Source organism: Pseudophryne corroboree, chromosome 6 (assembly GCF_028390025.1).
Source record: "Pseudophryne corroboree isolate aPseCor3 chromosome 6, aPseCor3.hap2, whole genome shotgun sequence".
NCBI lineage: Eukaryota > Metazoa > Chordata > Amphibia > Anura > Myobatrachidae > Pseudophryne > Pseudophryne corroboree.
In genome coordinates, this window is record NC_086449.1 from 179,224,859 (window position 1) to 179,237,152 (window position 12,294).

Consider the following 12,294-nt stretch of genomic DNA (forward strand, 5'->3'; position numbering starts at 1 on the left):
GTTAATAATACTATAGGATCAAAATTACCCCCAAATTCTATGATTTAAGCTGTTTTTGAGGGGTTTTCGAAAAAAAACACCTGAATCCAAAACACACCCGAATCCGACAAAAAAATTTCAGGGAGGGTTTGCCAAAACGTGTCCGAATCCAAAACACGGCCGCGGAACCGAATCCAAAACACAAAACCCAGAAAATGTCCGGTGCACATCTCTATATATTATATATACAATTCACTAAGCTGTTTGTCTGTCTGTCTGTCTGGTTAGGTATTCGAACATCCCTGCACCAAATGGGATGAAGCCAATGCGAGCTGGTCCAGTTGGATCCTGGCCAGGTTTTAGGAGTGTTAGGATCCCTTTCAGACCTCATGGTGGAATGCGCCGGAAAGCACTTTGACCTAAGGAGCCTGTTCCAGGCCTGCCACTGGATGGATTTAGAAGAAAACTTCAGAGGGGTAACATTTCATCCCATAAGACATACTAAGCTGTTGGGGATCGGTCGGCCCCCACGGCGCAATTTGCAGGACAAAACTGTGACCCAGGGATCTTGTTCTGGACCTTTCACTGGATGATTTGGAAGAATACGCCACAAAGTGGTAACATTTGGTTCCAGAAGACATACTGGGTGTTTGGGGTCCCAGTTGGACCTCTTGTTGGTGTACACTGGGCAGAACATTGACACATGGAGCCTGTTCTAGGCTTTTCACAGGATGGATTTAGAAGAAAATGTCACAGAGTAGTAACATTAAATCCCAGAAGACATACTAGGGGTTTGGGGTCCTGGTTGGACCTCCGGTTGGTGTACAGTACACTGGGCAGAACTTTCATAAACAGGGCCTGTTCTGGGCTTTCCACTGTATGGATTTGGATGAAAACTTCAATGAACTGTAACAACTAACAGAACTAACCATAATTCAACAACAAAACATAGTGTGCCCAAAAGCTTTGGAATAGCAACATTGATAACAGAAGGAAAACTTCAAACCTATCTCGCAATGGAAAAGTGATTATAAAACTAAACTGAAAGAAAAGTTTTAAAGTAACCGGAATGCCAGCAAACAGACAATCATCGCAGTCTGATGCCCGAACTACTCAATATGCAAATAATCCAAATCACAGGAACGGTACTTAGAACTCCACATCAATCAATCAATCAATCAATCAATCACAACTGCTCACATAAGTATGTCACTGTTTCAGGGGTCTTTATTTCACTCCTTTCGTCAGTACACCCCTTTAGTCAGGTAGACAAATCTAAATCAAATCAGTATTTGGTGTGACTACCCTTTTGTCTTCAAAACAGCATCAATTCGTCTAGGTACACTTGCACAAAGTCAGGGATTTTGTAGGATTATAGTCAGGTGCATGATTAACCAATCATACCAAACAAGTGATAATGATCATCATTTTCATACTGTATGTAGGTGGAAACACAGTCAAACTGAAACACAGTAACTGAAACAGAAACAGTTCAGTAGGAGTCTTAAAACTGGGTGAGGAACAGCCCAACTCTGTTACAAAGGTGAGGTTGTTGAAGATAGTTTCATGTCAAAGGTCATACGCCATGGTAAGACTGAGCACAGCAACATGACACAAGGTAGTTAAACTGCATCAGCAAGGTCAATCCCAGGCAAAGATTTCAAAGAAGACTGAGGTTTCAAGATGTGCTGCTCGAGCTCTTTTGAAGAAGCACAAAGAAACAGGCAACGTTGAGGATCATAGACGCAGTGGTCAGCCAAGGAAACTTAGTGCATCAGATGAAAGACACATCATGCTTACTTCCATTCCAAATCGTAAGATGTCCAGCAGTGCCATTAACTCTGATCTGGCAGAAACGGGATGGGCATGCGTGACCAGCGGTGAGGAGACCGCCGGTCAGCATACTTCCGCTGGTATCGCGGCAGCTGAATGCCAGCAGAGAGGGCCCCCCCCCCCCCCCTCTCTGCTGGCATTCAGCTGCCAGGATACCAGCGGAAGTATCACTTATGAGCGCAACATGATTTCTCTTCTGTTCATTCTCTTTGCATTTTGTTAATTGATAAAAATAGAGCAAATTGTGTATCACAATTACAGCATTTAATGAAACATGAAAAACAATAAATGCCCATACATTAGATAACATCAAATTAAGCTTATCATCCTCAATGCGTTTCATGATTTCGCCAACTGCTGGACTTCTTTTTATATGTGTGTGTGTGTGTGTGTGTGTGTGTGTGTGTGTGTATGTGCGAGCGTGCGTGCATGCATGCGTGTGTGTGTGTGATTTGTGGCTACTTTCTGTTATGTGTTTGCTTACTGATGTATAAGGAGTGTCTTTTCCTTGAAGAGAAAACTCAAACACTTTAACTATAAACTAGAGATGAGCGGGTTCGGTTCTCCGAGATCCGAACCCCCCCAAACTTCACCTATTTTACACGGGTCCGAGGCAGCCTCGGATCTTCCCGCCTTGCTCGGTTAACTCGAACGCGCCCGAACGTCATCATCACGCTGTCGGATTCTCGTGAGATTCGTATTCGATATAAAGAGCCGCGCGTCGCCGCCATTTTCACTCGTGCATTGGAGATTGAACGGAGAGGACGTGGCTGCGTTCTCTCCCTGAAAAGCTCCATATCTGTGCTCAGTGGGCTGCAAATATCTGTGCTCAGTGTGCTGCAAATATCTGTGTTCAGTGTGCTGCAAATATCTACGTTCTCTGCCTGAAAACGCTACATATCTGTGCTCAGTGTGCTGCAAATATCTGTGCTCAGTGTGCTGCATTGTGGGGACCACCAGTGTATAATTATAGTAGTACAGTACAGTAGGCCATTGCTGTATCTTGCAGCTCTGTGTCAAGTATACTATCCATATCTGTGCTGCATTATTGTGAGCAGTATATAGTAGGACAGTGCAGCATTTTGGTGACCAGCAGTATACATATAGTACAGTACAGTAGGCCATTGCTGTATCTTGCAGCTCTGTGTCACTTCTAGTATCCTGATCAGTGCTCAATATCTGCTGCATTGTTGTGACCAGTATGTATACTGTACTGTGTGACGTGTGTTATACACCTGGTGATTTTATACATCCTGTAATCTGTACTGAGCGATGTGTGAGATACACCTGGGGATTATACACCCTGTATACTATACTGTGCAACATTTGTGATATAACTGGTGATTATACACCCTGTATACTGTACTGAGCGATGTGTGAGATACACCTTGGGATTATACACCCTATATACTGTACTGTGTGATGTGTGAGATACACCTGGGGATTATACACCCTGTATACTGTACTGTGCGATGTGTGTGATACACCTGGTAATTATACACCCTGTATACTGTACTGTGTGATGTGTGTTATACACCTGGTGATTATACATCCTGTAATCTGTACTGAGCGATGTGTGAGATACACCTGGGGATTATACACCCTATATACTGTACTGAGTGATGTGTGAGATACACCTGGGGATTATACACCCTGTATACTGTACTGTGCGACGTGTGTTATACACCTGGTGATTATACATCCTGTAATCTGTACTGAGCGATGTGTGAGATACACCTGGGGATTATGCCGCCCTCTTGGGTCGCTTAGCTTAGTCATCCAGCGACCTCGGTGCAAATTTTAGGACTAAAAATAGTATTGTGAGGTGTGAGGTGTTTAGAATAGACTGGAAATGAGTGGAAATTGTGGTTATTGAGGTTAATAATACTATAGGATCAAAATTTCCCCCAAATTCTATGATTTAAGCAGTTTTTAGGGGTTTTTGGGAAAAAACACCCGAATCCAAAACACACCCGAATCAAACAAAAAATTTTCAGGGAGGTTTTGCCAAAACGTGTCCGAATCCAAAACACGGCCGCGGAACCGAATCCAAAACCAAAACACAAAACCCGAAAAATTTCCGGTGCACATCTCTACTATAAACTAAGAAAAACCTTTATCTTTCCAATTAACATTTTCCAGCTTTACTCTTTGTGCCAGCAAGAATACATTTCCAAGCCTCTGCATTATGCCAGGTCTATTCAGCTTGTGAAATATTTAAACAACGCAGGCCTCCAATATTGACCCCATTTGTGAGAAGCTTTGATTAAAATCCATTGTGTAATGTCTTTTCATTTAGGCAAGGTGATCTAAACCGCATCACACAGAACATTTACACCGAAAATTAAGGTAGTTCAAGAAATAAATGTGAACAATTTGCAATCAGTGACGTTTCCTTCTTATGTAAATATGAATAATATAGTGTAACAAAGCTCCGCATTTTCTAGGGCTTGAATGACAGGTTCTGTTCCCTAGCTGCTTGTGGTTCTTACATGTCCTGTCTGATTTTTTTGTGCACTATTTCGGCTTCTTTTTACTACATTGTCAGTCAGTGATTTGTACCTGAGCTTTGTTTACCATCTATGAATCTGTACTGCTTGTTCCTGACTTTGACTTTTTGCTCCCAGACTCAGCCTGTTATCTGACCACCAATCGGTAGCTGACTAGTAGTACAAAGTTGGGGGGTGCAACCTCTGAATTCTTTGCAGCAAAGCCTATCACATTGCAGTAGCCCATAGTGCAGTTAAGGCTAGAGTTCTACATTTAACTTTAGCCAGCATTACTCACTGCCAGCATAACAGATACATTTCTGGAGCAAACATGACATACAGATCAGTGAGTAGAATAAAAAGTTATACACTGGGCATGTACTTGGCATGTCGGCGTTCAGGATCCCAGCGGTCAGGATGCTGGTGCAGGAATCCCAAAAGCTGTCAGGATGCAAGCTCCAGAATCCCGACAGTCGGGATACCAAATGTAAGTATGCCAGGGAGAGTTAATATTAGGCTGTGGGGGAGAGATAAGGTTAGGCTGTGGGGAGGTAAGGAGGGTTTGGTTTAGATGGCGGGGAGTGGGGGTAAGGTTTGGACTATGGGAAGGAAGGGTTATGGTTAGGCTGCATGGAGATAGGGTATGGGGGAAGGTTGGACTAGGTTTCTTTTAGTGTAGCACCCCTTATCTGGATTCCGACCAGATGGGATGCCGGGGTTGGTATTCTGACCCATGCCATCCTGATTGCCCGTCTCCCATACCCAACGTATACATTATACTCACTGTAATATAATAACTCCAGAGATACAACATTTATTAGGGCTACAGAGTCATATGCAAACCCTGTCCAGTTTTTTGTTGGCTTTCATTGGTATGCTATTAGATGTAAATTGAATTTATGAATTTAGCTTCATATAAAGGGGGCAATGTATTAGAAAATATATAAAGAGGACAAATGGATCAGTTTAGGTTCTACTGTACCTATCATTATAGGTACTGTGCTTGATAAACAATAACTAGAAGGTTGCTGTTGGACACTTCTTCACGTCTCCTCTTTTGAAGCTTTGATACATCTCTCACCCAAAGGCACTTTACACACCTTTGACTCTATAGATTACCTAATAGCCCTGATTTTCACAGGCAGGGCCATCACTAAAACATCAAAGTAGAGAACTTTAAGGTTGTATGGCCAATTGGGGGGTGTCCATGTTCCTTTATTAAAAACTAGAGGGGATAAGGCCATATACGTATTGGGTGTACACATACGAGTATTCATTCTTTACTCTCCACTCTCGGCACCAGTGTTCACAGGACAACCTCTATGTAACACAAGAAAGAGGGGACATGGGGGTGTTATGTAATAGGATCCACGTTTTTGGAACCAGCCATTCTGGCAATCTCAACTACAGATTTAAAGCGGCAATAAAATAAATGGTAAAACTACTCTGGTTTTGCCATTTAAATTGTTGCAGCTTTAAGTGACATATTTATTAAATGTATTTGTTGGATATACCCCCAAATCACTTGTTTTTTGAGCGAGGGGGGGGTCAGGGCAGGGGTACCTTGAAATATATTGGATCCCCAAAACTAAGAATGAACCACAGCAGATATATCTAAAATATGTACAGTACTGCAGTACCTCCATTTCCACCTGCAATGTAGCCTCCATAAGTTTCTATGGGAGCTGCTAAACTGACAGACTAAAGGTGGCCATCCACTACTCAGACTTGTCTGAACTGCAGATAGCATCAGATTTCTCTTGAACTCTCCCGGGAGCATCCCGGGAATCGGATCAGACCCTGGCTTTAATTTTCATTACATTCACTTCAGATATATCTGATGCAATATATCATGTGCCAGATCGCATCAGATATATCTGATGCACACATGCTACATGTGATTGATCTGATGATGCTGCTGCTGCCGCTGTTCCCCCTCTTGGTGGGTGGGAGTGGTCAGGGAGATGCCAGTCAAGTGACGCTTCAGATGAATCTGATCAGATACATCTGAAGTAAAAAAAACAATCCGATGTGCACCTGTTTTCTTCAGATTCAGATAAATAGTTGGGGCAGCCTCAGAGATCTGTAGTTCAGACATATCTGACACGGGAGTGAGCATTGGATCTGAAGAGCCATCCGATGTGACACTTTTCTTCAGATATGACGGTCAGATGCATCGAAATCTGAAGAAAACTGCCCAAATCTGACTAGTGGATGGGGGCCTTAACCAAGCTGGGGAATGAGGCTTGGACCATGGCATGGCTCATGGCCACATATGCGCAGTACCTGTGTTGCACCCTTCTCCGGAAGCAGATTCATAGTCAATATTCGAAATCTGCTGATAAAAACCTGTATGTCAAATCTTCACTTCAGTGGCCGGAGCCGGTACAGTGACAGTGTGACTGCTCCCAGTGCCGGTGAAAAGCAGCTGCGGCAGCTAAATTTAAATTGGGGCTGAACTAGTTGCAGATCATAACCCGGTGACCAATCCAAGGTGGACGGCAGCATTTCAAATTTCACTCCAGCCACAGTGGGCAAAGGGCCTAATTCAGATCTGATCGCTGGGGTGCTAATTTTGCTGTCCTGCAATCAGATAGTCGCTGTGTGTAAATTCGCAGTGCAAGTATGCGATCGCATGTGTAGCTGAGCTGCAAAAATCCACTTTGTGCAGTCTGTGCGCAACCCAGGACTTACTCATCCAGTGCGATGAGAACGGGCTGACTGGATCTGGAGCTGACGTCAGACACCCTCCCTAAAACGCTTGGTAATGCCTGCATTTTCCCGAACACTCTCAGCAAATGCTCAGTTGCCACCCACAAACGGCCTCTTCCTGTCAATCAGCATGCGAACGCCCAATGTGATCAGATTTTTCGCACCATCCCATTGCTGACCGGCATTGCCCGTTGTTGCTGTCCAGCACGCATTGCTGCATGCACAGTTAGGATCTGATGGACCGCTGTGCGAAAATGCACAGCAGTGATCAGATCTGAATTACCCCCAATGTACGCAGTTGGAACGCAACACTGAGGTGAAGCAGCCATCAATGACTATGAGTCACTGTCACTCAGTCCCCCGCTGTGCTGTTCTGATGTGCTGTGAGGTGAGGTAAGGTGAATGGAGCTGTGCTGTGAGGGTTGCTGTAAGGAGTGCTGTGCTATGAGGGGTGCTGTGATGAGTGAAGCAAGCTGTACTGTGATGGAAGAGTGGTGCTGTGCTGTGAGGGGTACTGTGAGGGGAGAAGGGTGCTGTGCTGTATTGGTAGAGGAGCAGAGAGGAAGAAAGAAGAGGGAAGAGCCATGGAAGAAGGCCAAGCAGAAGAAAAACGAGGGGGCGCTGCTAGCCAGGATTTGCCAGCGGCTGTAAGGAGCCGAGGACCGAGAGTGCTGCTGTGGTGGAAAGGAAAATAGATAAATGAAATACCTCATGGCAGCCTCTCCCAGCACTAGGGTAGGCAGTTTTGCCCACCTTCTCGTATTTAAACATCTATAGACCACCAGTGTTGCTGGGCACTAGGCCCTTGGGCTCAGTCAGCAACCCTGGAAAATAGGCCCAGGTCATTGTGTCATATTATTTTGAAGTGAAGTTTTGGAAAGGTCAGGTGGTCTCTGGCCTTGGGTCTGCCTAAATAAAGCCCCCCCTGATACTTCCATGCTCCCACTTCAAAATGTCTACTTTGACCATTGGTGATAAAACAAAATTCTTTGAAAAAAATTGTTTTCCCTCACACCTTTAGTTTTTCATCACATACTGTAGTTTCGCAGTGACATTTCCCCAGGGATTCTTTCAACTATGTTTACCTAGTAAATGCAATACATTTAGCAGAATTAGCATTCTGTACTTGTTTTTGTTTTCCTTCACAATGTAGAAAAGATTCTATAAAAGTAAAATAATCCCACATGCAGTTGTTTTGAAAGAAAAAGCCCAGAACATTCCTATCTTAATACACAGAATAGGTATGTTGTTTTGTAGGAAGATGGTGGTAAGGGGGAAGGGGGGAGTTCTATGTTATCATTTTAACCAACCAATCGGACAGAGGAGATGCTGTACTTTTTATGTCATTCTGACTAAGACATTTTTTCAGCAAGTTGCTGAAATATTTCCTAAATCGCTTTTTCCACATTGATATTGTGTAGCTGGCTTGTTTTCCCAGCAGAGTACTTTGTAAGATCATCCTATTGAGTACTGGAAGCATCATTGTTGATATATTATTTTGCATGTCACTGATACATTTGTGTGCCAGGTTCTAAGCTGATAGCCCACTGTCACACCTGTGTTCAGGATGTGGTTGTTTATCAGTCTGGTTTATGACCTGTCAAGCCTTTATCTGTCCTTCAAATACCAAGGCTAGAATTTATGGCTGTCTGAGTCCAGTAAATTACATCTATCATTCCTGTGTCTGGTAAGCATGTAAGCTTCAGATATTTATGGGAATGTGTGGGAGTTTAAATAATGTAGAATCAGGGAAGTGGTAAGGTAGAGGTACTATACAGATAAGATGTTCTGTTTATAATGCAGAAACTTACTCAAATCATCTCCATCTTAGGACACCACATTCTCTATTTTAGAACTTACCCATTTCTACCAAATAGCATAAACATTAGTTACAAATAGTTGGATAGATGCACTATAGTGGCACATAGTGTGATGCTATAGCTCTTCCTGCTTCACCTCTTTACCGAGGTACATACAGAAAGGTACATTGATGAGATGTAAGAAGATCTCATTTGCCGGAGAGGAGGAGCTAAAACTCCACCCTTCAGCAATCCCAACTAGAGCTCACAGCGCAATAGTTTAGTGCTGATGCGCTATGTCTCTCTCCCTCTGACCAGCTCTGGGATGCATGCGTGATATCTCATTACTCTCATGAGATCTCACATCATCCCAGAGCCGGCAACCACTGCAGCCAGAGATAGCGATGTCACTGCTATGGTGAATGGGCAACAACACCTGCAGCTGTCGAAATCAATAGCTGCAGGTGTTGGAACAGTCAATGCCACTGACCGTTCATACATTGCCATGCATATTGGCATGCTATCTTGCAGATAGCAGTGCCATTATAGACAGGGGCACATAGTACACCTATCATACAGGCCGCCAGAATAATACATGGGGGAGAAGTTGTATCAGTGCACATGATACCACTTCTTCCCCATATTGGAGGGTCATACATCTACCCCAGTGTCTTTCCCTTTACTGGATTCTTCCCTGGGAGAGGGATGGGACAGCCAGAGAGGGTTCCAGGCCATGCAGGGGGTAGTGATTGAGGTGATTAATTATGCTAGTGGATATCATCAAACAATAACTCACCAGACTATTGCAAATCAATGTACTGTTGTTCAATTTATGTATAAGATCTTAAATAGGAATTCCTATCCATTTGCATTACGGATGCTTTTATGATAATACTACAGTATTTACTGTTAATTTTATGAATAAACACTTTTACTGTAATTCGTGATATTTGTGGTGGTTTACCTCCCATGAGAAACCTTTGTTTCTTTTCTATTCCAATTTTGGTACCTCTTCTGACAGGAGGTATTTCTCAGTGGTGCGAGCTTTATTAATAAGCGCAAAAAAGGGTCTTATTTTGTTTGTATGTATATATATATATATATATAAAAGTAGTATTACTGCATATTTTAATAGGGCTCTTTTGAGAGTACTGCCAAAGCCAGGCAGAGATCTCTCGGATCCGGGCTCATATCGCCCAATGTCACTCCTCAACTTGGACTATAAAATTTTTATGAAGATTTTGGCTGGTAGGTTAAGGCCATTCCTACCGGATCTGATACACAGCGATCAGACAGGCTTCATTCACGGAAGAAACCCAGTAACCAATATTAGAAAGGTCCTGGCGTCGGTGAGTGCTTCCCAGTGCGCCATGTCAAATTCTAGTACAGCAATACTATCTTTAGATGCGGAAAAAGCCTTTGACATGGTGCACTGGGAGCACCTATTTCACTCCCTCCTTAAATTTGGTTTCCCAGACCGCTTTGTCCAGTTTATCCAAACGTTATACAATGATTCGGCTTCCAATATTCTATGTAATGGAGCTCTGTCCAATCCCTTTCTCATCCGGAGAGGCACTAGACAAGGCTGTCCTCTATCACCATTACTTTTTGCGCTCGCGCTAGAACCCTTAGCTTTAGCCCTTCGTCAATCCCCACATTATCAAGGTATCTCTATTGGCCCTGTAGACCTCCGTGTGTCACTGTTCGCTGATGACATGTTACTCCTTCTTTCGCACCCAGAGCACTCCATCCCAACTGCCATCTCGATCATCTCTGACTTCAGCTCCTTCTCTGGGTATAAAATTAATATTCACAAATCTGAATTGCTAGTGCTGAATGGCCCCGCCCCGATCCTGCCTCAAAAAGATGGTATGGCATCTATCAAATTAGCCAGCTCACACATAAAATATCTGGGAGTGCAGATTCCCCGATCTCTTCCGAATCTTTACAAACTTAATTTTACACCGGCCATATCAAATCTAGAAAAATCCCTGAAACATTGGCATGATCTTCCGCTATCCCTATTAGGCAGGGTGGAAGTGATTAAAACTATATTGCTCCCAAGACTAACTTACATAATGCAACTTTTGTCCATTAAACTTACCATTGCAGACATAAAATCCATTAATAAAATGTGTATGAAATTTGTCTTGCAGTCTAAGAAACCAAAAATTTCCCTTAAAAAACTATGTCTGCCAAAAAAGGATGGAGGGCTGAGTTTCCCAGATTTAACAATGTATACCCACGCTATTCACTTTCGATACGCCATGGATTGGCTTCTAGAACACAACCAATACACAAATTATGAGATAGAATGCGCGCTGTTTGCACCATTCTCCCCGGGGGCCCTATTGCACGTCCCTAAAAATGCAATGGATAAGAGCATATACCTTAACATCTTTCTCAGAGAGGCCCACTCAGCTTGGCACTATGTAAACACATCATTGGGTTATGATCCATTATGGTCCCAGTGGCTACCGATATGGAGTAACCCTTTATTTAGCCCGGGTATCGAAAATGCAGCTTTTCACCGTTTTAGACAAAAAGGTCTGAAAGCAATCTCTCAGGTGTTTGATCCTGGAGGGAAAATTTGCCCCTTTAATCAGTTACAGCGCACATATGGCTTGGCTAACTCAGGTTATTTTGCCTACGCACAACTGAGACACTATGTCTTGTCTCTCCCCATAGTATCTAAATCTCCTCCCTCCACAGACAAATTGAAACAAATTTTTAATAAATGTTTGCTTAATAAATATAAACCGAGATTCACTTATTTAGCTTTATTAGACCGTCATAGAGAATACACTTGGACACAAGTCACAGACTCATGGGTAAAGGACATCCCCTCATTTCCACAAGATGGCTCAATAGTGAAATATTATCACTCAGTGTTAAAGGTGGTGCACTCCTCTGTGCTTCAGGAGGTTCATGTGAAAACTATTCATAGAGCGTATATTTCCCAGAGCAGACGCAGTCATTTTGTGCCGGAAGAGGACGGTAGATGTCCAAAATGTAGGGCATCTTCTGCGACGCTCTTGCATAATTTTTGGACCTGCGGACACATAAAGAAATATTGGAATAAGGTTCTGTAATTTATAAATACAACCTTCAATACATGTCTAACTCCCACTCCTCTACCTTTACTATTCGCTAATTTTGATATTTGGGACCTTGGAGCGCAGAGGAGGCGCCTCATACCCGTACTGTCCATGATAGTCACAGTAGCAAAAAAGGTAATCTTGAACTCATGGATCAAGCGTAAGTCACCATCTCTGAGAGAGATGACGAATCTACTCAGCAAATACATAGCATTTGACAAATATGATGTTCTGTCCGACTCTAGAAATGGTACAGTGAGATTCAATAGGAAATGGGGTCCGTATATAGAGACTTCTTAGAAACATGGAGTAGGAGATAGGATATGCTGCTATACTGAGGACATAGAAACGAGGGGTGGATAATTTTTATAATTTTTATAATTC